This window comes from Oreochromis niloticus, unplaced genomic scaffold (genome assembly GCF_001858045.2).
Source record: "Oreochromis niloticus isolate F11D_XX unplaced genomic scaffold, O_niloticus_UMD_NMBU tig00000658_pilon, whole genome shotgun sequence".
Lineage (NCBI taxonomy): Eukaryota > Metazoa > Chordata > Actinopteri > Cichliformes > Cichlidae > Oreochromis > Oreochromis niloticus.
In genome coordinates, this window is record NW_020327207.1 from 48,729 (window position 1) to 76,468 (window position 27,740).

The 27,740-nt window shown below is 46.0% G+C and overlaps 1 long non-coding RNA gene across 1 annotated transcript; it reads right to left on the minus strand.

Moving 5' to 3' along the window:
* Positions 1-5,285: 5,285 nt before the first annotated feature.
* LOC112844638 (uncharacterized) lies at positions 5,286-27,376 on the minus strand. The gene is made up of 3 exons (XR_003217381.1): positions 27,314-27,376; positions 10,851-11,030; positions 5,286-5,553 (listed from the first exon to the last, which is right to left on the minus strand). It is a non-coding gene; the product is annotated as an uncharacterized LOC112844638 (long non-coding RNA).
* Between the last annotated feature and the right edge of the window lie 364 nt (positions 27,377-27,740).

The following is a 27,740-nucleotide window of genomic DNA, read 5'->3' on the forward strand; positions in this document are numbered from 1 at the left end:
AACGCTCCATGCGCAGAAAAAAAGCCCATGTGAATGTGTGGTATGGGCACAACTTTGTGCCATCAAACTCAATATGAGTAAGTTAAATCTGAATCTGAATTCCTTAATTTGCATAAAAACTTTTAAACTGAATTTGAATGAATTTAAAGCTGAAATAGGCAAATAACTGTGATTTGATTAGATTCATGTATCAGCTCCGATTGACAGAAATATTTGAACTGCTACTGTGTTAAAGGGAACACTGCTGTTAAAAAGCACCTGATTTGTTTCTGCACACTGAATGTTGCACTTCTCATACTGCAGTACTATTAAAATAAGTACACAATACACTACTTTTGAACTCATGATTGAATGTTGCTGTAACAAACCCATTATTGGTGATTCAAAGTGTCCATGGTTGCCCAGCACAACAAATGATTGTACAAGTGTGACTGATCCACTTTCTAATGTGTGTGTAGCCCACACTGTGTGTCCCTGTGTCACAGGTGAGTCTGTGGATCCAGGTTCTACAACAACAACAACAACAACAAACTTTATTTATATAGCACATTTAAAAACCAGTGGTGTTCCAAAGTGCTTAACATTCAAAAGGTGAGATGAAATAACAGGGAGAATGAGGACTATGGTAAGGTACCAAAACGAGCTGGCAGGTTGAATGGCATTAAAACACACAAGGCAAAAGAATTGCATATAAAAGCATAAAAGAAAGCAAAACAAAATGTGAAGGATAAAACAGTCAAAATTAAAAATTAATTTAAAATAATTAAGAATAAGCCGAAGATAAGAAAAGCGTTAAGCTGACTATCAAGCAAGGGCTAACTGGTAGAAAAGGCGAGGCTAAATAGGTGGGTTTTTAACCGCGATTTAAAGGAATGGATGGAATCAGACTCGCGTATAGCGATGGGGAGGTTATTCCATAAAACGGGTGCAGCCAAGGCAAACGCGCGGTCACCTCTAGTCTTCAGCCGGGATCTCGGGAGTACCAAGAGTGACTGGGAAGATGATCTTAACGCTCTAGTAGGGGTGTATGATCTAAGTAGCTCGGTAAGGTAGCTTGGTGCTATATTGTTGTCAATTCGGTAAGTAAGCAGCAAGATTTTGAATTGAATGCGGTACTTAACGGGAAGCCAATGCAGATCAGCAAGGACAGGGGTGATAGAAACACGCCGCTCACTACTAGTAAGGAGACGAGCAGCTGCGTTCTGAACAATTTGAAGTCTATGGAGGAGAGTACAGTTAAGACCAAAGTAAAGTGAATTGCAATAATCCAACCTAGATGTCACAAAGGCATGGATAAGCTTTCCAAGGTCACTATGTGGAATATAATGTCTGGCCTTGCTAATAAGATGCAATTGATGGAAACAAGATTTAACAACAGAAGACACTTGTTTATTGAACTTAAAAGAGCTATCCAAAAATACACCCAGGTCACTAACAGTGTCTGTGAGGAAACTGTTAAAGGAACCGAGGGCGTCACAAAGTTGGCCACGGGGGACTCTACTGTCAAACACGATAATTTCCATTTTCCTGTCGTTTAGAATAAGAGAGTTACCTGCGAGCCAATTTTTGACCTCACGCATGCACTCGAAGAAGCCATGGAGAGACATAGAGGGATCATCAGTTAACTCGAAATATATCTGTATATCGTCGGCATAACAGTGATGTGCGATGTTATACTTCTCAAAGATTGTGCCTAAGGGCAGCATATAGAGTGAGAAGAGCAGGGGGCCAAGGACAGATCCTTGAGGCACGCCGCAGGAGACAGGTGCAGCAGAGGAGAAAAAAGGGCCAAAATTGATCGAGAAGGACCTATTAGAGAGGTATGACTTAAACCAATCTAAGGCGGCACCTCCAATGCCAACTGTGTGTTCAAGCCTCGCTAATAGGATGTTATGATCTACCATATCAAAGGCCGAGGATAGATCTAGTAGGACCAAAACTGAAGAGCGACCGGAGTCGGCAGTCAGAAGGAGATCATTGAGGACTCTGAGCAAGGCCGTTTCAGTACTATACCAGGGTTTGTAAGCAGACTGAAATTTATCATAGATGGCATTCGTATCCAAATATGGCTGGAGTTGTGAAAGAACGATCCTCTCCAGTATTTTAGACAGGAATGGAAGCTTAGAAATCGGCCTATAGTTCCCAAGATCGTTATGATCAAGGTTCCTTTTTTTAAGAACAGGCTGGACAACAGCGTGTTTGAAGGCTAAAGGAACAGAGCCTGCAAGTAGAGATATATTCATTAGAGATAGGATGCTGGGTCCAATTACACTGAAGCAATCCTTAGCTAAACGAGATGGAAGGATATCATAGGCAGGAGAGGTGTTCTTTGATTGGTCAATAAATCGCTTGAGAGTATGGAGTGACACCGGCTCAAACTGTTGAAATGATGATGAACAACCAGGGGTGGGAATAAAACTTGGCACTGAAGGGAGCGAGGACTTAAGATGTAAGACTTTACAAATAAAATAAGTTAGAAAATTTTCACAGAGAGAAGGAGAGCACGCCAGTGGCATTTCAGGACAGGGGTTAACCAATGAGTTGAAAACATTAAAGAGGGATCGGGGGTTGTGACCATGAGCAAGAATTATTTTGGACAGAAAGGCAGCTTTGGCCATTTTGGCAGCAAGTCGAAATTGCAACCGGCTGGCACGCAAGATATCATAAGAAACCTGGAGTCTATCTTTCTTCCATCTTCTCTCATCCCTGCGGCACACACGTCGCAAAGCATGTGTAGAATCGTTTAGCCAGCATCGGGAAAAGGATCTAGGGTGCTTCATTTTAACAGGGGCAACAGTATTGAGGATGGAGGAGCATGTGGAAAAAAAGGTGCTAGCAAAGTCATCGGTCGTGGAAGCCAGGGAACAGTCAGGAATGGAAGAGGCAAGTTTCAAAAAAGACATTGAAAAATTCTCCACAGTTCCAGAATTAATTATACGTGTAGGGCGTAGAAGAGCATCAGGGTGAAGTTCAGAAGTACATAAGTTTACATCAAAGATAACAGGAAAGTGATCAGAAATCCCAACATTGCTTATATCCTTAATGCTAATGTCCAAGCCATATGAAAAAACCAGGTCAAGGGTGTAATAAGCACACAGTCATATTTAAAAATAACTGAACCTAGAAGGTCAGCAAATTCGTGAATAAAAGTCTTATTGTATTTGGGTGGCCGGTAAACCAAAACAATCAGAGAAGTTCGCGTGGCGGTCATCTCCACAAGTTGAGCCTCGTAACTGATGTAGGAAGAACAGGGTAACTGTCGGACTTTGTATTTGCATTTAGAGACCGAGGCTAAACCGCCGCCTCTGCCGGTAAGCCTCGGAGAGCTAAAAAACACACAGTCCAGGGGGAGAAGCTCAGAAAAAGGAAGCGACTCACCAGGGCGAATCCAGGTCTCCGTCAGAAAGAGAGCATCGAGGCTCATGGTGGAGAAAAAGTCGTTTAAGAGAAAGGTCTTATTTACCAGCGACCTGACATTGAAAAGAGCCATCCGTGTCCAGGGCGTAGCATCCGCACGAGTAGCACGTCGCAGGGCTCTGAGGTTGCTGTGGTTGACACCACGTCTGTGCGGGGCGATCCAGGTCCGAGCAGGGAGGCATGCCGCTGGGAGGGCTGGGTAAGCTTGCTGTGAGACGGAGCAAATCCACCGGTGGCCAAGCAGTTTAGCGACGGGGCGATCACTGGAGACTGTACGGAGAGATCGTAGTGAGTCCCCGGAAGCATATGGGTACACCGTAGCCCGTGCTTCAAGGTGAGCTTTCATACGCACACGGAATCCACTCCTTTTACCGCGTCTCCTGTATCTCCTGTATCGTTTTTTATAAAGATTAAAAGGGGGTAGGCAGGGAAAGCAAGTGGGGGAGTCTGGTGGTAGTGGGGCGGCAAGTCCCAGAGTCCAGTGTCGATCGAAGTGATGTGAATAGGAGAACCGGAGGTCTAGGAGTGTTTGCCGGTCGTATGTTAATAATGCACAGCCACCTGATGAGCATAATATAAACAAAATAAAAAGTACTATGCCATAATCCAGAAGCCGGGACAGAGAAGGTTCTATGAGGAGAACAGGATATAGTGACTGAGTCCAGCAGCTTAAAGTCTGACTCCATCCTCCATTTAAATAACTCACACCAACAACTGAATACCTTTGCCTTTGTGCAGCTGACACTTCATTTTAATGTCCTTCTATTCTGGTCCATCTGGTTTCAGTTTCTATAAGCACACAGGTTTCATCAGTGACTCTATGACCTCAGTAATCTTTGCTGGGCCTTAATGCTCTGAACAAAGCTGCACATCACAAGACTAAATAGAAATGAATCAGTCTTTCATTTCTCACTGCTGTTTGACTTCAGCTCTCAATGTCCCACCATAACCCATGGAAAGAATTACTGTCCATCCAGGCTGTGATGGGATCATAAAATTATTTGAAAGAAGACAGAAATGTTCCATAGACAGCAAGGGTAGTGGTAGAGACCAGGTACACAGAGAAATGGGGAGCTGTATTTAAATGCAAGCGTGTCAGGAAAGAGTGAAAACACAAAATGAGCAGCATCTGGCTGCATGTCAGTGATATTGGAGACCACAAAGCTGAGTGCAACATTTGTATAGGAGATATACAGGAGACGCTGAGAGTGGAACTGATAAAATTAGGAGCTGGCTAAAGTGATACCCATTTTTATTTCCACCCATTTTCAATTGTGGAGGACAAAAGGTTTCAAACTCGTCCAGGTCTTAAACCTCACATATGTTCTTCCTAATAGCAGTAAATGGATAAAAATAAGGCTTTTATGCAAACACTGAATATAAATTGCTGCCTTTAAAAAGACTAAATGTACAGTTCAGTATTGAATACTACATAAAATAAACTATATACAAAGTGTGTCTGAATGGCAGAGATGCAGAAGTATGTGCATATAGCACAGAGCCACGGCTCAGTGTCTGAATGAGTCTCACAGACCTGAATGTGCTGTTGAAGCCATTTATAATTATAACGTAATTCTTTACTCGTTTGATCTGCTCCATAACACAAGCGACCAGACATAGAAGGTTTTGAACTTTTAACTATATTTTCTTAAGTTTTACAACTTTTCTTACTGTTAAAAACCTCGTTATGGCCATTCATGCTATACAAAGTAATTAGACATGTGTGGCATCTACAGAAATGTCAGAATCTCAGCTAAAAGTTCACAAAACCATCTCAACAACCACCAAACAGCTAAAACAGAAGGTGAACAGATTACACAAAAAGATGTAAACACAAAGAACTTTTCAACATAAGAGTATGTTGCACTTCAGAAGACCTCCACATCTCCTCTTATTAGAGGGCTGCCTTATTATTAATCTGCTAATTCTGTCAGTTGATGAAAAAACAATGCTTGATCTCACCTGAGAGTTTCCAGTGTACAGTGTGGACTCTTTAGTCCTTCAGACAGAAGCTTCACACCTGAATCCTTCAGGTTAATGTTACTCAGGTCCAGCTGTCTCAGATTAGAGGTCTGAGAGCTGAGACCTGAGGACAGAGCTTCACAGCTTCTCTCTGACAGGTCACAGTGACTCAGTCTGAAAATAACAGATAAACAGTTACAAAAATAAAACACTTATGTTGAAGTGTAATGAGATACTATTATATTTAGCAATATTTAATCTTGTTTGTGTCAGGAAAGTGAGCACTGATGCAGAGCAACATGTGAAGAGAATCAGAGGAGAAGAAGTGAAGAGAGAACTGCAGTAAAAGCACACTGAATTGTTCAGTGTGCTTTTGATATCAAGAAAATGTGTCAGATTTCTTTATTTTGTATTTGTTTTAGAAGAATAGATGATTATCACTTAGATAACAACCACAGGCCAGATCTAGATGGCGCTTTGGTAAGAGTTACACTCAGAAATATTTCAGAAATGTGGACAATTTCTGCTGCAATGTATTCAGTATTGAACAAAGTGAGTACTGATGATCACTTAATATTTTTGATATTTTATTTTAGTTGTTCCCACCTGATCTGTGTTAACTAGAATAAACATTTAAAAACCAAAGCTTTGATCACATATTTACTTACAGAGCTTTGTTGGAGGCTTTGACCACTGGCAGCAGCCTCAGAAGAGCCTTTTTAAAGGCTCATGTTCTCACTTAGATCATTTATTTCTACTTACATTTCTTTCTGGGAAAAATGGGGATTACTTTGAAAACAGGAAGTGTTTTCCCCAATAAGCAGCCCTGGATTGTTAAATTACTCAAACATGTTCTCAGGCAGAAGAAGCTGTCAGGTTTTGTATTGTTGATTGTCATTTATGCTTAGAAATATCTACTCATATATGCTTAGAGTTTTATAATTAGTTGTAGATTGATAGAGGTTTGATCCTTAGTAGTCTGCAGATACACGTTGTGTGCATTCCAGAGCACTCTGGCATTCTTGGAGCATGGGAGAGGCCGTGCCTTGTCTTATTGTTTTATGGTAGGATAAACGTGTCTATATCTGTTTTAGTCTAAGTGCCTTTTGTTTAGATGGACGACTTTGGGGAGTCTTCATGGGGTCACATCTTGACCCCCCCCCCCACACACACACACACAGACACACACAGACAAGGTATTCTTTGTTCACATGTATACCTATGTAAGATGTTATATGTTAATGACCCTATGCATATTCATGTAACCACAATAAAAGGAGTGCTATGGGGAACCTGGCTGAGAGTCTGACGGAGGCCAAGTGGGCGGAACGACATCTGGCTCCGGTCCGGTCTCCCTCATGCATGAGTACGAACTTTGCCTACTTGGTGTTCAATGCTTTTGCTGTGTAATTACATTGTCTTCAACGTTCCAGCGAATAGGTTTAAGCTACAAACTTAACAGAAGCTGTCTTGTTATGAGGGAGAGAAGAAAAAGATTGAAGCACATAAACTTGTTCAAAGAGAGATAAAGCAGCTAAAATCAGGTCTAAAAGTAAAGCAGAGCATAAGTTGAATAAAGTACACTCAAGGCTGGCTTGGAAAGGAATGAAGTCCATGGTGGGGATGCAGAGCAAGGACAAAAGATGAATGTGATGCTGAATCAGCAGAAGACTTGGACTCATTTGATTCCAGCTTTGATATCATTGATTTCAATGCAGAGCTTTGTGATTGTAGCAAAGGGCTGGTAGCTCTGAGAGTGACACTGATGAGGTGTCTGTGAAGGTTCGCAGTCATCTAAAGAGCTTAGAAAAAAAGGCTCTGGACTTCTTTAAGTTTCTTGAAGACGTTTCACCTCTCATCCAAGAAGCTTCTTTATTTCTAAGATCAAATGGTAGAGAGTCCAAGATTTAAGCCCTGTGGGAGAGTCCGCCAAGGGGGTCATGAACCCCCTGTTGATCCTCTACCTAATCACACGAGCCAAGGTGTGAAAATGGGTGTGGGTCACAATCAGCCAAGGTTTTGGGTGAGCTCATTGTGAAACCCAGCCCCACCCTATCATGTGATTTCTTCAGGTTAGCCTGTGTACAAACAGACTTCAGCCATATGAGAGTGAGTGTGAGTGAATGAGAGCACACACAGGACACTCTGATCTGTGAATGTGTGTGACTCAGTGAAACAGAGGATTGTACTGGATATACTGTGACTGACAAACAGAGTTTAAAGAGAAAAGTGTTTGGATTAAAATGGATTATGTTAAAGTGAATGTGCTACTGAAATCTGACCTGACTGAAATGTGAAGTGAAGATAATTCAGATGTAAAAGAGAGAGAGGGGGTGATAATAAGGTGGGGCTGAAGATCAGTGAAGGGCTTGTAAACACCTGATTGGCTGAGTAGATATCAGATCGACAGTTTCACAGTTTTCCCTGTGGATTCTAACTTTAAGAAGATGTGACATTGATCAAGGAATCCTGCTCTTCGGATTATTTCCACGAACACTGAGCTGGAACACATCTACAGTGCTGGAAGTGCCTGTCTCACCACCAACCTCTCTGTGCACATTCGCTTTTTTAACCCTTTGTGAGACAATAAAGGTGTAAATCTGAGTATTTATCTATGTTAGTGTAAACACCTCTAAAAGGTTGCTTTGGCCTTTCCAAGTCATATCTTCCCTTGGAGTCTGTGGTACAGGCTCCTAAAATCATTCTAGTTTAACAAGCACTACAATCTACAGGAGAGCTGCACTAACAGGTAGAGTTGGATGTCTCGAGACCGGTCTTGGTCTCGAGACCACTTTTACGTGGTCTTGGTCTCGACGGACTTTTGTCTTGGTCTCGGTCTTGGTCTCGACGGACTTTTGTCTTGGTCTCGGTCTTGGTCTCGCTGTTTCGGTCTTCCGTTCTCAAATTGACATAGTGTTCGGGAGATTTGGAGTCAACCATCAGCGGAGCGGGGGGGTGGCTTACTGGGTTTAAGCCCGGGTCATTTTTTCAGAAGCATGGGGCACTGTCGTAAATTCCCCCTAATTTTGGTATGATCCGAGCTCAGGCACTGGGCGACTCAGCGCAGCACGCATGTGAGCGAGGGGGGAGAAGCTGCTGCCTGCGAGTTTGCTGCACACAGAGGAGAGCTTAAGTTTGACCAGGTACCAAAGCAAATCATTCGTACTGAACTAATAATGTAAATATGACGGTGTATCACAAAAGATTGATATCAAACTGATCAGTTGGTTGCGTTACTTACTCTTCGAGTGAATCAACAAATGGATAAATAAAAAGCCGAACAACAATGCTGATTTTTTAGAGAGTTTTAGCTTACATTTCATATTTTCAGTTGTTACCCTCCACGGCTAAACAAACGCTCTAAATCGGTTTCAATTGTGTACTGATGAACACAACAATGGACATAAAAAGCTTCTTTCAAAGAAAAAACTCAGGTAGATGTTATTTTATATATTATGCTTTGTATGTTGTTCAGTATATCTATGCAAAACAAGAGGAATTTCAATACACAGCAGTATATTCACAGATGAAACCAGATATTTACACTTTAGGTAGAAAACATAAAAACTATTTTTTACTGTTAAACATCAATTTAGAGTAAACTTTTGTTTTAGATAAATAAATGTTGAAATATCTTTTGAATTAGTTAAATGTCAGAATAAAAAGAGGCAGCTGTCTATTTTAATCACTTTCATCAAATTTAGGAGAACATATACACTAAGTTTATTGTTAATTAATAAGAAAATTCCAGACGATTCCATTCTGAGCTGAAGAAGCTTCTGATAGGTTAGTAGAGTCCATGTGAGTAAATTGGTGGCACACCTGTGGATGTATATAAGGCAAAACACAGAGCCTGTTTCTGTGACATGTGAAAATCAAGAGATATCAACCAAAACACCAGGAAAAGAATTGTGGAGCTCCATAAGTGTGGCTCAATTTTGAATACAATTTGGTGCCATTTGCAATTAAGAAATACAGATAGTTTCTCTCTTTACTCTTAAAGTTAACAAATATGTTTTTTATATTTATCAATCTAAAAAAATAAACATTTAGTCTGATTTGATGTTACAATTAAAAAAGTGTTTGTGTTTGTATCTGAAGAGTATGTAAATATCTGGTTTCAACTGTATATTTGATGATGTTGGTGTTTGGCTTGATTGTCAGCACAAAGAGGGAGAGAGAGCAACAGAGAGGGAGAGAGAGGAACAGAGAGGGAGAGAGAGGAGAATGAGGACAGAACAGAGATGGATCAAGAGCAGGTGAGACACACATGTTATTCTGATGAGTTTTGGCAAACAACCATTTGACTATGTATCTAGTACCTGTTTCTTTTTAGATACCATTTGTTACTTTTCAAATTCTATATTTATTAAGTTATGTAGGCTTGTTTGCACAACAAGGCTAAATAATTATATAAACTTTTCAGAATCTAAATAGTGTACTTTGGTAGAATTAAAAAATAAGTGTAGTGCAGGTCTATGATGATTTTCAGTGCTACTATCATCTAGTTCTGATTCTGGTTCTGTCTTGGTTACTGTTGTAGTCCTGTTTTAATTCCGGATCAGTTCTGGGTCTGGTTGAATTGGGGTTTAGTTCCTGTGTCTTGATACAGGCCCGACTTTGTTCTGCCTTGCTGCTTAATTAAAAAACTAGTTTAAGGTGTCCTGCATATGTGATATTTATTTTTTTTTCCTATATGAAGTCATTCTTTTTTTAACAAAACTCAAAACAGAGCTTAATAGTCTTTCAGTCATTTCTACCCTCACTTAATTTCCTTTCGCTGCTCAGCTCTCACACAGAGGCTCAGTTATGCTCCAATCCCTCCATATTGTGGCCAATCACATGCGAGGATATAGGATAATATCATTATGTGAAAAACAGAGAGGGTGAGAGACGCGACAGTCAAGTGGAGCGTGCGTCTGTCCTCTCAGTAAGTGAGTGAGACAGTAGACAGTGGTGAGGAGGGCTGTGCGAAAGCAAAAACACATAAATATGCCTGACACCGGTAAATGAAGCAGCATCTGGCTGCAGTTTAAAGACTTTTTTTGTCTCGGTCTTGGTTTTGATCTTGGTCTCGTCTCGACTCGGTCTCGGTCTTGGTCTTGTCTTGGTCTCGATACCCTCTGGTCTTGGTCTTGTCTTGGTCTTGGATTAGGCGGTCTTGACTACAAGTCTACTAACAGGTGTGACTGACAAGATCTAACCTGCAAGGATACTCAGATTTATGTGTATCAGGACAAGCAGGGAAGACCTGGACATCAAGGCTGTCAGGCTGCCTGAGTCCGCTCATCCATATCAGTTCAGAACTCTGCATCATCTACTGAGAAAGACTCAGAGGATCAGGGATCAGAAGTTCTACAAAAAGCCGAACAAGACTTCCTGTATAGAGGTCTGTGGGCCTACTGATCCACAGTGTCAGCATAACTTTCACATCATATTCATCTCAGCACAACTAAAACATGGTGACTGACCTCAGAGTATCAAATCGACATCGTGGATTCTCCAGAAGAACACACAGCTGCTTCAGTCCTGAATCCTGCAGGTTGTTGTAGGTTCCACTCAGGTCCAGCACTCTGGGATACGAGGGGTTGGACTTCAGCGCTGCTGCCAGATAATCACAGCTGATCTCTGACAAACCACAGTCCACCAATCTGTATAAAGAATGAAAGATGTAAGTTTATTAGACAAAGTGCTTGAAATCATTCAGTGTTTTAGAATCTGTTCAGAGCTGAAGAAGGTTCAGAATGTAGAAGTTTAGAAAATGGAAACTCCAAACAGCTGAAGCCAACAGGAAGCAGCTTCAAACAAACACAACAAGAGAAAAAAACTCTGAATTTCTTTCACATTGAAGTTGTACATTTATCATAAAGTTGTCAAGTTTTGCAGTGTGAAATAAAAAAAACTGATCAGGAATCCTCAGAGTTGAACCCTCTGCACAGAGGTTCAGTTTCCTCTTCTTGTCCCAAAGTGCAACACAACAAGGTTTCAAACAGCTTCGTTCCAGCAGCATCAGCCACAGAAATGCAGAGAAAATTCTTTGGATCTCTTGGTTTTGTTGTATGATGCTGTGTTTGCATATCTGGTGTCTGTGTTGCTTTGTTAGGATGGATCATCTGCTGCAGCCCCAGATAATCAGAGCTGGACCTGAACCTGGTAGCTTCACTTAGAAGACACTTGTGACGGGAACGTGTGAGAAGTTTTGTGCAGACAAGTGTGGATTTAGAGTCTGGAACGAGCTCTCCACAGTCTTTGTGGAGATCCACATTCTGCATACTGCCTGTGAGAAGCTGGAGACATTTCTCCTCCAAATCCACTGAGCAGCTGCTCGTGGTGGTATTAGCTTCATGTGTGCATGTTAGCATGAAGCCTCGGTCACACTCTGCTGTGGACACGGTCACAGCTGGACGCGTGATGGCCGAGTCGTCCTTCCTGTTAAACGTCTTTGGGGTGAGCTTGAAGCTGCTGCTTGGGGTGCATGCACAGCTGGTTATTGTAGCTGTGACGAAATGTAGCTCCTACAGCAGTGATGGTAATAACTAGCGATGGCCCGATCTGATATTACGTATGGTCCGATACTGACCTAAATTACTGGATCGGATATCGGACAGAAATAAAAAATGTCATTCGATCAGAAGTATCACAAAATCACCTCACAAAACGCCCTACTTGGCGTAACCCAGCTCGGCGGATCGGAGCAGTATGTGTCACGTGATAGAGCGGCTGTTGTCTGCGAGACTTGTCAGCGGTCCGGTGGAGCTTTTGTCATGGTCCTGGGTCGTGCGACCCAGTGTTTTGAGTTTTAGTTCACTCTGATGTTTAAGCTCATTTGGTTTCCTGTGTTCATTTGCTTATTAGTTCCTACTTATGTTTTCAACCCCTGTGTAATCTCCCTTGCCCCTTTGTGTTCATGCTGCATGTCTTATGTTATCAAGTTTGTATTATCATGTCTGTCTCATGTTTCCTGTTTTATTTTGAAAAGGGTCTTGTGTTCTGTGTTCATGTGGTTAGTTTTACTCTTGCCTGTGCATCATTATGTTTATCCTAGTCAGCTGTTTCCTCATGTGTCTCCACTTCCCCTGATCACCTCATGTGTGTATTTAAGTCCTCTGTTTTCTGAATGTCATTGTCAGGTCGTCTGTTGTCCATGCCATGTTTTCCCATGCCATGCTTCGCCTCCAAGTTTCTCGTCTAGGTTTTTCTTATTGTTTGTTTAGATTTCCCAGTTTAGGCTTGTGTTAAGTTTGCTTCAGTTTGCCCTGCCTTTTTGTTTGTATGTTTTACCGGCCACATTAAACGGCTCGCCTTTTGTTAACACTCACGCTTTGCTCCCTGTTCTGTGGAGTCTGCTTTTTGGGTCCTTTTTCGTAAACACATACAGTCTGCCCCAGCCAGACTGTGACAGTACGACCTGACCATGTCGGACCCAGCGGACATTTCAGAGGAGGTTGGGGAGGAGCTGAACCGGCTCTGCCGCATAATGGATCGCCTCATCGGATGCGCGGATCCAAGAGTGGTTTCCACCGGATTGGCGGCGGCGGACGCCATTTTGTTGCGGGAGCCAAGGTTGCGGCAGCTTCCCCACCTCATTGAGGCGTTTGACTCCCTGGGCCCCTCAAGGAGGAGCTTCGTGCCCGTGCGCTGGCTCAGAGGGTCCTGAACGTCGCCTCAGCACCCACAACTCCACCCTGTAAACGGGCGTCCTCGCTGCTGCCTCGTGAGCCAGAGGCTGTGAGAGGTGGAACGCTGAGGGCCACTCCCACTCTACCTTCGCCACACCGTGCATCAGCTCCCTCGTCCCCGCCACAATCAAGCTGCACTGACCAGCACACGGAGACGGTGGAGGCCATAGATTTTGGTGACGATGAGCGACAGCAGGTGTTACGGGCTTACCGGGAGGAGGAGCTGCGCTGGAAGCCGTGGCTCATTTCCGAGGAGGAGCTCCCACCTGTCGCCCTGCTCTGGCCCGGCCGATCGATTTCACCCCCTCGTGAGGACTTCTTGTCCCCGGCCGCTTGTCTGGCGAGGATGTGGTGGGAGGAGGAAGACTCGATCCCAACAGTTAACACTGCCACACTCGCTGCCGCTCCCAGAAGGAAGCGACGTCTGCGGCGTCGCCGCTCCACACGGTACTCAGAGGTTAGTGATAATGTTCTGTTGCCACTGAAGCGTCCTGGATGGAATGAGGGCGAGGGGCTTGGAGAGACAATTAGGGTCTCAGAGATGGAGACTCGATTTACTCATACTGTTACCTCTGTCACCCCTCCATGCACCTTGTCACAGTCTGTTTTCTCGGGGGCCAGTGAGGAAGCTGCCTTTTCCATGCCTCTGAGTACTACTATTGAGGGTGCTAATCTTGTGCCCACGTTTTGTAGTGACAATAAAGCTAGACTTTCTGATGTCGGGCATGCTATTCTTGTGGAAGACACATTGCCAGCACAGAACTGTGAAACCGACATGGCCACACCGGCCATAGACTCTTCAGTCCTGAGCGTTGAACCAAGTGATGTACTGTTACACCCTGGTGTTATGCATAAGCAGGCTGAGGGGGACAGTGGTGTAACAGAATGTGCTAATGATCCTGCACACCCAGGACTTCCATCTTTTGCTAAGAGGGCTTCTTTTAGGACTGCGACGGCATCTGGGGCCCTATTAAAGACTGTGTCTCAGCCCCTGCTGTCCGTTGACTATACACTAAGTGAGAAAGCTTCTGATGTGACCAGTAGTCGGCCTGTATCACCTTTGGCTAGCACCCCCCTTTCCGAGTCTGTTTTCTTTGTTCCCAAGTCAACTAATAAATGTTCAGTTTGTATAACTAGGCCAGCGAAAGAAGAAATGTCCAGTGGTGATCATGTAAATGTATGTTGTGACCCTGTGCTGATCGGTCCCCATGTTTCTCACTCTGCTGATGGTTTGACCAGAGTGAGAGCTTTGGAGCCCGACATCAGCGACTGCTTTTCTACACCAGTCCATCAGTCCTGGACACTTATTAAGGGTCTGCCAGGTTTTTCTATGTCTGAGTATGGCACTTTGATTTCTGTTAATATAAAAGTGAAGGACTGCTTAAGTCATGCTTCTGCTTTATCCAATGACAAGGCTACATTTTGTGTTTCCAAGTCTGTCGGGGGGGAGAGCCGTGCTAGTCATTACAAACCAGCTAGCCCTTTAACCGCACCCCTGGGCCAGGACCTTTTGGCTGCAGTAAATGAACTGGCCGATCCAAAGACAATACACCCGGACTGCTCAGAGCCAGTCCACCATGTTTTCTGTGCAAAGCCAGGTCCATGTGCATTCCACTCACTAGCATTCTACAGCCGATCAGTGTGTGTGGCTGAACCCCTCCATAACTCAGTCTCGCCAACGAGTAGCTTAGACTCCTATAAGTGTACTTATTTCCCATGTTACTGCCAAGGTATTGTGTTAAAACCATCTGCACCCAGTCCTGGTTGTTTTATGTGGGTTCACGAATCAAGTCTTGGCCTTAAGAATCATGCTTCCAGGGACAATATCACTTGTGTCGCTGAGCCAACGTGTTTCAAGCCTGAAATGTTGTTTAAATCATGCGCCAAGACGGAAGGTGTGTTCAGCCCTCCAAAAAGAGCGACTAAGGACAATGTGAACTGTGTTACGGACTTAGAGAATTTAAGGTCTTTGTCTGTCATTGCTCCTCTGTTAACACTTCACAAAGTTGATGTTCGGGACTTTGTGCTCACTCCCAGGGTGGCTGTGGTGCTGTCTGACCTCTCACCCACGTCTGATCTCCAGGTGGAGGCAGTGGTCACCCAGCCAGCACCTGCGCTAGTACCCGCCACTAGGGTCAAGGCAGCCGTGAGTCAGCCATCTCATGCACCTGTATCTACACCTCAGGTGGGAGTGGCTGCCGCCCGGTCCTTCCCTGCACCCAGGTTGGTCCCCAAGGTTATGCCAGTCAGTACGCAGCTGAGCCCCGCACCCGTCCAAAGCACTCTGGTGGGAGCGGTTGTCGCTCTGCAGGCGCCTGCACCAGCTCATGTTTCCATTGGAGTTTCAACAGAATCACCGCCGCCACGACGGCCTCTAGCTCAGCTCCCTGTCCAGTATGCAGCTCAGCTCCCTGTCCAGTATGCAGCTCAGCTCCCTGTCCAGTATGCAGCTCAGCTCCCTGTCCAGTATGCAGCTCAGCTCCCTGTCCAGTATGCAGCTCAGCTCCTGTCCAGTTTGCAGCTCAGCTCCCTGTCCAGTTTGCAGCTCAGCTCCCTGTCCAGTTAGCAGCTCAGCTCCCTGTCCAGTTAGCAGCTCAGCTCCCTGTCCAGTTAGCAGCTCAGCTCCCTGTCCAGTTAGCAGCTCAGCTCCCTGTCCAGTTAGCAGCTCAGCTCCCTGTCCAGTTAGCAGCTCATTCTGTATCTGCTGCTGGATGGCCAGGTGTGCCAGCCTGGCACCCCGCAGCATCCCCGCTGCCCACGCCACGCCTGCTGGAGGGCCCGAGGAGCCCGTCCAGCCCCACGCCACGCCTGCTGGAGGGCCCGAGGAGCCCGTCCAGCCCCACGCCACGCCTGCTGGAGGGCCCGAGGAGCCCGTCCAGCCCCACGCCACGCCAGCTGGAGGGCCCGAGGAGCCCGTCCAGCCCCACGCCACGCCAGCTGGAGGGCCCGAGGAGCCCGTCCAGCCCCACGCCACGCCAGCTGGAGGGCCCGAGGAGCCCGTCCAGCCCCACGCCACGCCAGCTGGAGGGCCCGAGGAGCCCGTCCAGCAACCTTCCTCGTCTGGTCCAGCGCCCGAGGAGCCCGTCCAGCAACCTTCCTCGTCTGGTCCAGCTTCAGCTTCATCGCCTGCAGCCTCTGCAGCCTCTGCGCGTGCACCCTCTGGTCCAGCTTCATCGCCTGCAGCCTCTGCAGCCTCTGCGCCTGCACCCTCTGGTCCAGCTTCATCGCCTGCAGCCTCTGCACCTGCTACGCCTGGTCCAGCCCCGGCCTCTACTTCTGCTTCGCCTGATCCTGCTGGAGAGTCCGAACAGCCCGTCCGGCTTCCTGCCTTGTCAGGGCCCGCCAAGCCACGTCCAGGCCCGGGGCCCGCCAAGCCACGTCACTGGCCACTTTCCAGGCCGTCAGCTGGACGCCACTGCTGTCATGAACGGCCTCCTGAACCGCTACGCCACTGCCTTCCACGCGGCCGGCCCCCTGAACATATAAACTGCGGGCTGTTATGTTGCCGCCCTCCAGGCCGGCCCCCTGATGGAAGACTGTATAGATCGTTGTGCCCTCGACCTCCGGGTCGTCCCCCTGAACTCATGGATTGTGTGCTGTTGTGTTACGGCCCTCCAGGCCGGCCCCCTGACTTGTGTTTGGACTTTTGTCATGTGCTCTGGTGTTTTCCTGTCAGCTGTTTTTGTTTCCTGTTCTGGGCCCTCCGTCCTGGTCCCCGCCGCCCGCCGGGCTCGGTGGTCCGTTTTTTGGTTTGGGGCTGTCTGGAGCCAGCCCTTTGAGGGGGGGTGGTGTCATGGTCCTGGGTCGTGCGACCCAGTGTTTTGAGTTTTAGTTCACTCTGATGTTTAAGCTCATTTGGTTTCCTGTGTTCATTTGCTTATTAGTTCCTACTTATGTTTTCAACCCCTGTGTAATCTCCCTTGCCACTTTGTGTTCATGCTGCATGTCTTATGTTATCAAGTTTGTATTATCATGTCTGTCTCATGTTTCCTGTTTTATTTTGAAAAGGGTCTTGTGTTCTGTGTTCATGTGGTTAGTTTTACTCTTGCCTGTGCATCATTATGTTTATCCTAGTCAGCTGTTTCCTCATGTGTCTCCACTTCCCCTGATCACCTCATGTGTGTATTTAAGTCCTCTGTTTTCTGAATGTCATTGTCAGGTCGTCTGTTGTCCATGCCATGTTTTCCCATGCCATGCTTCGCCTCCAAGTTTCTCGTCTAGGTTTTTCTTATTGTTTGTTTAGATTTCCCAGTTTAGGCTTGTGTTAAGTTTGCTTCAGTTTGCCCTGCCTTTTTGTTTGTATGTTTTACCGGCCACATTAAACGGCTCGCCTTTTGTTAACACTCACGCTTTGCTCCCTGTTCTGTGGAGTCTGCTTTTTGGGTCCTTTTTCGTAAACACATACAGTCTGCCCCAGCCAGACTGTGACAGTACGACCTGACCATGTCGGACCCAGCGGACATTTCAGAGGAGGTTGGGGAGGAGCTGAACCGGCTCTGCCGCATAAGTGGTGATCGCCTCATCGGATGCGCGGATCCAAGAGTGGTTTCCACCGGATTGGCGGCGGCGGACGCCATTTTGTTGCGGGAGCCAAGGTTGCGGCAGCTTCCCCACCTCATTGAGGCGTTTGACTCCCTGGGCCCCTCAAGGAGGAGCTTCGTGCCCGTGCGCTGGCTCAGAGGGTCCTGAACGTCGCCTCAGCACCCACAACTCCACCCTGTAAACGGGCGTCCTCGCTGCTGCCTCGTGAGCCAGAGGCTGTGAGAGGTGGAACGCTGAGGGCCACTCCCACTCTACCTTCGCCACACCGTGCATCAGCTCCCTCGTCCCCGCCACAATCAAGCTGCACTGACCAGCACACGGAGACGGTGGAGGCCATAGATTTTGGTGACGATGAGCGACAGCAGGTGTTACGGGCTTACCGGGAGGAGGAGCTGCGCTGGAAGCCGTGGCTCATTTCCGAGGAGGAGCTCCCACCTGTCGCCCTGCTCCGGCCCGGCCGATCGATTTCACCCCCTCGTGAGGACTTCTTGTCCCCGGCCGCTTGTCTGGCGAGGATGTGGTGGGAGGAGGAAGACTCGATCCCAACAGTTAACACTGCCACACTCGCTGCCGCTCCCAGAAGGAAGCGACGTCTGCGGCGTCGCCGCTCCACACGGTACTCAGAGGTTAGTGATAATGTTCTGTTGCCACTGAAGCGTCCTGGATGGAATGAGGGCGAGGGGCTTGGAGAGACAATTAGGGTCTCAGAGATGGAGACTCGATTTACTCATACTGTTACCTCTGTCACCCCTCCATGCACCTTGTCACAGTCTGTTTTCTCGGGGGCCAGTGAGGAAGCTGCCTTTTCCATGCCTCTGAGTACTACTATTGAGGGTGCTAATCTTGTGCCCACGTTTTGTAGTGACAATAAAGCTAGACTTTCTGATGTCGGGCATGCTATTCTTGTGGAAGACACATTGCCAGCACAGAACTGTGAAACCGACATGGCCACACCGGCCATAGACTCTTCAGTCCTGAGCGTTGAACCAAGTGATGTACTGTTACACCCTGGTGTTATGCATAAGCAGGCTGAGGGGGACAGTGGTGTAACAGAATGTGCTAATGATCCTGCACACCCAGGACTTCCATCTTTTGCTAAGAGGGCTTCTTTTAGGACTGCGACGGCATCTGGGGCCCTATTAAAGACTGTGTCTCAGCCCCTGCTGTCCGTTGACTATACACTAAGTGAGAAAGCTTCTGATGTGACCAGTAGTCGGCCTGTATCACCTTTGGCTAGCACCCCCCTTTCCGAGTCTGTTTTCTTTGTTCCCAAGTCAACTAATAAATGTTCAGTTTGTATAACTAGGCCAGCGAAAGAAGAAATGTCCAGTGGTGATCATGTAAATGTATGTTGTGACCCTGTGCTGATCGGTCCCCATGTTTCTCACTCTGCTGATGGTTTGACCAGAGTGAGAGCTTTGGAGCCCGACATCAGCGACTGCTTTTCTACACCAGTCCATCAGTCCTGGACACTTATTAAGGGTCTGCCAGGTTTTTCTATGTCTGAGTATGGCACTTTGATTTCTGTTAATATAAAAGTGAAGGACTGCTTAAGTCATGCTTCTGCTTTATCCAATGACAAGGCTACATTTTGTGTTTCCAAGTCTGTCGGGGGGGAGAGCCGTGCTAGTCATTACAAACCAGCTAGCCCTTTAACCGCACCCCTGGGCCAGGACCTTTTGGCTGCAGTAAATGAACTGGCCGATCCAAAGACAATACACCCGGACTGCTCAGAGCCAGTCCACCATGTTTTCTGTGCAAAGCCAGGTCCATGTGCATTCCACTCACTAGCATTCTACAGCCGATCAGTGTGTGTGGCTGAACCCCTCCATAACTCAGTCTCGCCAACGAGTAGCTTAGACTCCTATAAGTGTACTTATTTCCCATGTTACTGCCAAGGTATTGTGTTAAAACCATCTGCACCCAGTCCTGGTTGTTTTATGTGGGTTCACGAATCAAGTCTTGGCCTTAAGAATCATGCTTCCAGGGACAATATCACTTGTGTCGCTGAGCCAACGTGTTTCAAGCCTGAAATGTTGTTTAAATCATGCGCCAAGACGGAAGGTGTGTTCAGCCCTCCAAAAAGAGCGACTAAGGACAATGTGAACTGTGTTACGGACTTAGAGAATTTAAGGTCTTTGTCTGTCATTGCTCCTCTGTTAACACTTCACAAAGTTGATGTTCGGGACTTTGTGCTCACTCCCAGGGTGGCTGTGGTGCTGTCTGACCTCTCACCCACGTCTGATCTCCAGGTGGAGGCAGTGGTCACCCAGCCAGCACCTGCGCTAGTACCCGCCACTAGGGTCAAGGCAGCCGTGAGTCAGCCATCTCATGCACCTGTATCTACACCTCAGGTGGGAGTGGCTGCCGCCCGGTCCTTCCCTGCACCCAGGTTGGTCCCCAAGGTTATGCCAGTCAGTACGCAGCTGAGCCCCGCACCCGTCCAAAGCACTCTGGTGGGAGCGGTTGTCGCTCTGCAGGCGCCTGCACCAGCTCATGTTTCCATTGGAGTTTCAACAGAATCACCGCCGCCACGACGGCCTCTAGCTCAGCTCCCTGTCCAGTATGCAGCTCAGCTCCCTGTCCAGTATGCAGCTCAGCTCCCTGTCCAGTATGCAGCTCAGCTCCCTGTCCAGTATGCAGCTCAGCTCCCTGTCCAGTATGCAGCTCAGCTCCCTGTCCAGTTTGCAGCTCAGCTCCCTGTCCAGTTTGCAGCTCAGCTCCCTGTCCAGTTAGCAGCTCAGCTCCCTGTCCAGTTAGCAGCTCAGCTCCCTGTCCAGTTAGCAGCTCAGCTCCCTGTCCAGTTAGCAGCTCAGCTCCCTGTCCAGTTAGCAGCTCAGCTCCCTGTCCAGTTAGCAGCTCATTCTGTATCTGCTGCTGGATGGCCAGGTGTGCCAGCCTGGCACCCCGCAGCATCCCCGCTGCCCACGCCACGCCTGCTGGAGGCCCGAGGAGCCCGTCCAGCCCACGCCACGCCTGCTGGAGGGCCCGAGGAGCCCGTCCAGCCCCACGCCACGCCTGCTGGAGGGCCCGAGGAGCCCGTCCAGCCCCACGCCACGCCAGCTGGAGGGCCCGAGGAGCCCGTCCAGCCCACGCCACGCCAGCTGGAGGGCCGAGGAGCCCGTCCAGCCCCACGCCACGCCAGCTGGAGGGCCCGAGGAGCCCGTCCAGCCCCACGCCACGCCAGCTGGAGGGCCGAGGAGCCCGTCCAGCAACCTTCCTCGTCTGGTCCAGCGCCCGAGGAGCCCGTCCAGCAACCTTCCTCGTCTGGTCCAGCTTCAGCTTCATCGCCTGCAGCCTCTGCAGCCTCTGCGCGTGCACCCTCTGGTCCAGCTTCATCGCCTGCAGCCTCTGCAGCCTCTGCGCCTGCACCCTCTGGTCCAGCTTCATCGCCTGCAGCCTCTGCACCTGCTACGCCTGGTCCAGCCCCGGCCTCTACTTCTGCTTCGCCTGATCCTGCTGGAGAGTCCGAACAGCCCGTCCGGCTTCCTGCCTTGTCAGGGCCGCCAAGCCACGTCCAGGCCCGGGGCCCGCCAAGCCACGTCACTGGCCACTTTCCAGGCCGTCAGCTGGACGCCACTGCTGTCATGAACGGCCTCCTGAACCGCTACGCCACTGCCTTCCACGCGGCCGGCCCCTGAACATATAACTGCGGGCTGTTATGTTGCCGCCCTCCAGGCCGGCCCCCTGATGGAAGACTGTATAGATCGTTGTGCCCTCGACCTCCGGGTCGTCCCCCTGAACTCATGGATTGTGTGCTGTTGTGTTACGGCCCTCCAGGCCGGCCCCCTGACTTGTGTTTGGACTTTTGTCATGTGCTCTGGTGTTTTCCTGTCAGCTGTTTTTGTTTCCTGTTCTGGGCCCTCCGTCCTGGTCCCCCGCGCCCGCCCGGGCTCGGTGGTCCGTTTTTGGTTTGGGGCTGTCTGGAGCCAGCCCTTTGAGGGGGGGTGGTGTCATGGTCCTGGGTCGTGCGACCCAGTGTTTTGAGTTTTAGTTCACTCTGATGTTTAAGCTCATTTGGTTTCCTGTGTTCATTTGCTTATTAGTTCCTACTTATGTTTTCAACCCCTGTGTAATCTCCCTTGCCACTTTGTGTTCATGCTGCATGTCTTATGTTATCAAGTTTGTATTATCATGTCTGTCTCATGTTTCCTGTTTTATTTTGAAAAGGGTCTTGTGTTCTGTGTTCATGTGGTTAGTTTTACTCTTGCCTGTGCATCATTATGTTTATCCTAGTCAGCTGTTTCCTCATGTGTCTCCACTTCCCCTGATCACCTCATGTGTGTATTTAAGTCCTCTGTTTTCTGAATGTCATTGTCAGGTCGTCTGTTGTCCATGCCATGTTTTCCCATGCCATGCTTCGCCTCCAAGTTTCTCGTCTAGGTTTTTCTTATTGTTTGTTTAGATTTCCCAGTTTAGGCTTGTGTTAAGTTTGCTTCAGTTTGCCCTGCCTTTTTGTTTGTATGTTTTACCGGCCACATTAAACGGCTCGCCTTTTGTTAACACTCACGCTTTGCTCCCTGTTCTGTGGAGTCTGCTTTTTGGGTCCTTTTTCGTAAACACATACAGTCTGCCCCAGCCAGACTGTGACAGCTTTGGAGCCTCGCTATGCTTCCAAACCGGCATTTCATCTCGGCGAAAACTATCCCAGAGAAGTAAAGCAAGTGTGTAAGTTCATCCCTGAATGTTTGCATAGTATTTCCACGTTACACTTAACAACTGATATATGGAGCCACAGCTGGACTGGCCGTCGGAGTTCCATACTGAGGCGAAAGGGAAGCGATTTGTCCCGTACTTCAGCTAGAATTTTTAAAAAAAGACACAAAGCTGGAGTTATTCTGTCCTTGCTGCACAGCTGCTTCTTCTCTCATTCTCTCCCCCTTCCTCTCCTGTCGCAACTTCAATCATGAAACTGATCAATGATCAACTGATCGGCTTTTCTGTCGCAAGTCCCGTCTTACTTGTTTGCTTATCGCCCACCGTTTGGATATGTGGTGAGAGGGAAACATGAAAATGAATCCAGGAGATGTTCTTACTGAATCATCAGCTGAACAGTGATGGACAAACAGGATTACCTTTTATGTGAATGAGTTGAAGGGAAGTTATGAACTATTTCTGAGAGACAAATAACACCAGGATCCTTTTCTAAGTAGCTCACAGCTGGTAACTGTGCAGGGCCGGGTCTAGCAAAGTTTTGTCGGGGGGCCAGGTAGGGCATTAACAGGGAAAGGGGGGCACAAAGAAATAGTTTTGTTTGTTATTTCATCTAAAACGACTAACTTTTAATAAATACTTATCTGAATCTTACAACAATAGTGGTCATCTGATTAAATGTATAGAAATCCATTATTGTACATAGTAACTATTAAGTCTAATATACACCCTAGTAAGCTATATTTTTCCTTTGGGAAGATACCATCAGTGCAGTCTGCAGTTCTGTTGAAGAAAGATGTTGAATCTATATAAATATTGTAGAAAAATAACTGATTTCTGTGCATTTGTTTTGCATGTGCATTAAATTAAAGTTGATTATGTCGATTAAGGATCATGAGGTGGGGGTGGTTCCCTAATATTTTTGCTGGGAGTTGGCAACCCTATTAGTTAGGTTGTTTAATATTTCTTCTAAGTGCTCTTTAAAATACCAGAATAGGGAGGATGGTGCAGGTTTAAGTTAAGATTGATCAGTTTTGCTGAACTATAAAATATTTTGGGTGCAGTGTATTTTTTGCACACAAGTATAACAGAATAGCTTTTGTGTTCTGTTTTTTAAGTATGAACTTACACAAAATGCAGCACGATATTTATAAAAAACAGTTTTATTGATTATAAAATACGGTATATCGGATTCATATCGGTATCGGCAGATATCCAAATTTATGATATCAGTATCGGACATAAAAAAGTGGTATCGTGCCATCTCTAGTAATAACTACTGAAGCTAATCCAGTATCAAAGCTCAGAAATCAGCAGTTCCCAGCTCGTTTTCTTTGAACAACTATTTTTAGCTGCTGTGTTTTTGTGTTTCTGCAGACCTCAGACATCCTGCTGCTCTGGAGAACTGAAGCTCTAAAGGGTTCAGCCTTTATCTCCAAGAAACAAAGCTGATCATGGAGACCCAGCAGGTCAGCTGATCTGTGGACAGCACGAGCATCTTTAAGTAAGTCTAACATATTATCACAGATGGACTCCACAGGAGATCTCCTTTATGAAGAAACTGTTTGTCCCACAGTGGGAAACATCTCAGAGAACATCTGTGAAGCAGAAACTAAACATAATATTAGAAGAAAAGCAACATAATGATCCAAATCCTGCTCTGAGACTATCAGACAGTAAAGGCTTCCAAAGACTGCTCACCTCTCAAACACTGAATTATGATTCATATCTGAATGTACTGACTGTTAATCAATGATGAGAACATAATCAGTAAATCTAAAGATGTTTAAGTTTTTCTAAAACGATGAACCAGAGTAAAAGTAATAAGACAATGATTTTAGAGACAGGCCTAACTCAGGCCAGCTGACAGCCTGTGTACAAACAGACTTCATATGAGAGTGAGTGTGAGTGAATGAGAGCACACACAGGACTCTCTGATATCTGAATGTGTGTGACTCAGTGAAAAAGAGGATTGTACTGGATATACTGTGACTGACAAACAGAGTTTTAAAGAGAAAAGTGTTTGGATTAAAATGGATTATGTTAAAGTGAATGTGTTAGTGAAATCTGAACTGACTGAAATGTGAAGTGAAGATAATTCAGATGTGAAAGAGAGAGAGGGGGTGATAATAAGGTGGGGCTGGAGATCAGTGAATATGATGTAAACACCTGATTGGCTGAGTAGATATCAGATCGACAGTTTCACAGTTTTCCCTGTGGATTATAACTTTAAGAAGATGTGACATTGATCAAGGAATCCTGCTCTTCGGATTATTTCCATGAACACTGAGCTGGAACACATCTACAGTGCTGGAAGTGCCTGTCTCACCACCAACCTCTCTGTGCACATTCGCTTTTTTAACCCTTTGTGAGACAATAAAGGTGTAAATCTGAGTATTAATCTATGTTAGTGTAAACACCTCTAATAGGTTGGTTTAGCCTTTCCAAGTAATATATATTATATATTATATATATATATTGGAGTCTGCGGTCCAGGCTCCTAAAACCATCCTAGTTTAACAAGCACTACAATCTACAGGAGAGCTGCACTAACATGACTGATAACATTTGACCTGCAAAGGCTACTCATGTTTATTTGTATCAGGACAAGCAGGGAAGACATCAAGACTGTCAGGCTGCCTGAGTCCGCTCAACCACATCAGCTCAGAACTCTGCATTATCTACTGAGTCAGACTCAGAGGATCAGGGATCAGAAGTTCTACAAAGAGTAGAACCAGACTTCCTGTATAGAGGTCTGTGGGCCTACTGATCCACAGTGTCAGCACAACTTGGGATTGGACTTCAGTGCTGCTGCCAGATAATCACAGCTGATTTCTGAAAAACCACAGTCCACCAATCTGTATAAAGAATGAAAGATGTAAGTTTATTAGACAAAGTGTGAGCTTGAAATCATTCAGTGTTTCAAAATCTGTTCAGAGCTGAAGAAGGTTCAGAATGTAGAAGTTTAGAAAATGGAAACTCCAAACAGCTGAAGCCAACAGGAAGCAGCTTCAAACAAACAAGAGAAAACTCTGAATGTTTCACATTAAAGTCGTACATTTATCATAAAAACAGGACAAAGACTTGAAAAAGTCGTGTTTTTCCTTCCAGGAACTACATGGCTTCACTTTTAAAGGTGAAGTGTGAAAGAAATGGACATATTTGAAGTCCAACACCTTTTTCCAGTCACATTATTAAAGCAGACAAACTACAAGCTCATTTTCATTGCAACAAGTCATCTTCTGACCTGGACTAACAACACTGGTCTCTATGTGCAGCTGGCTGTGAGACCAGTGCTCAGGAGCGTCTACAAAGTGCAACACTGAAAGAACATCACACACTCATTTGCTTCCAGCACTTTCACACAAACAGCTACTGTCATTATTGTCACCAAACTCAGTGGATCCTTTATTGCAAATTCAAATGGATTCAAATGTTCAGACAAAAGAGGGTTATGAGGAAATATGATGAAATGTTGTGTATTAGCAGGAAGTTATTGAATCATTCTCCCCATAAACCAAACAAAATGATTCACAAACATGTTTTTACAAACTCAGTGTTGGACTTGGATCAGCAGGATAACCAGGGCTCACAAAATCGCCAGCCCGACGTCCCGGGGCTAGCAATTTTTCCAGTCGGGCAACCAAAATCTATCTCAGCCCTGTGTGTCGGGCTATCATAGGAAGGAAAAATATATATCAATGCTTTTGCATTCTTTCGGAAATGTAGCTGGGTAATTATGTCATTGGCATCGGTGAGCCACTGCCAATATGTGACATATTGAAATCACGTTTGAATTTGCGCTTGTTTTTTGCTTTCACTTTGCGATCGCGCAAACGGTGTGTAGAGAGCGACAGTACTGATTGGTGAGTGACGATTAATTGCGCACCAATTCCTCTGACATCGTCTCATCAATCGTTAGCTTACTATTCAAACCTGACAAGTGAAATCTCCCACAGCTTAAACATGTGAGAGGTTGATTGCGCAGAGAATCGCTGAGCGTTATGTGAGTGCGTGTGTAAAAGCAGCAGGATATATATTTTAGTTCTGCTGAGCCAACTAAGACAGGTCAGGGTGAAGAAGTGACAGCCAAAGAAAAGCTTACCACAAAATGGAAAAGTTATGACAAATCAGACTATAAGGCAAAAAGAAAGTGTAGCTTTATGGCTTCATGGACAAAAGAATTTCTGTGGCTGCAATATGACAAGCTAAATAACCAGGGGTGCACATAAGTGGTCCGCAGGTGCACATTCACTGTCAAAATAAAAAACGCGCACCAGATAAGAAGTTGCAACATACGTTTGCGTTTCACATCTGTAGGAAAGAAACAGGAAGTGAGGTTTATCCTTCAAGATCACAAACTGTTCCAGCATGTAAACCTGAGATCTGTGTGGGGCAGCTGACCTGTACGATGTGCTCAGCACGAACATTATTTACCATCAGTTACTGTGTGACTGAACCACGTGGGTGTATGAAACATCGCTTTTAGTTTTAATAGCACATGGCAACATTCAGACGTGAATCTATACAGTAACACTTTGATTTGTGACAGTGAGGAGACTGTTGAAGGGAACGATGAGGGGAAACTGTAACAGCAGCAACAGAAACCCAGGAGACAAAGCTGAGGTCTGGGTTCCTCTATGCTACACACAGCCTTCTGCTCCTGGACTTTAGTAAACACACAAATATCTCCAAGTACACTTACTTCAGAAACTCTATTAAAGTCATTTCAAGTTCACTTCAGCTATAAATTACTCACACCATCAGCACACATGAACAAACACAGTAACTCATACAGCTACTGTTCAAATTTAGTCATCTTTAATACAAATATACCTCATTATTATGAATCTCACAGCTACCTGCTCATTGAACTGAACAACACTTATATTTTACTATTAAAACAAAATATGTGACTGTAAAAAATCTTCAGACAGCAATTAAGAATCTCCTAAGCCACCCAAAGATAAAGAAGAGGTCACCTGCCAATTCTATAAAGCTTGGTTGTTTATACAATAATATCATTTAATGATCAGCAGTGGGGATGTTTGGATCCTGACCTGAGAGTTTCCAGTGTACAATGTGAACTCTGCAGTGCAGCAGACAGAAGCTTCACTCCTGAATCCTGCAGGTCATTGTTACTCAGGTCCAGCTCTTTTAGACTAGAGGACTGGGAGTTGAGAACTGAGGACAGAGCATCACAGCTTCTCTTTGAGAGGTTACAGCCACTCAGTCTGGAAAAACAAACAAATAAAATAATTAAATCAGTCAAATGAAACATTTTTTAATGCCAGCATGCAATACAATTATTGGTTAACTAAATAGCTTCATTGAAACACAACTGTCCTTCTATATCAGCACTTACTCCTTATAAGCTCCACCTGCTCCACCTTCTAAGTCAGAAGACATTAAAACAAACTGTAACTCTAGCACAAACATAATTTCTGACTCATGATTGGAAATGTAATCAGATCCATTTGTACATTT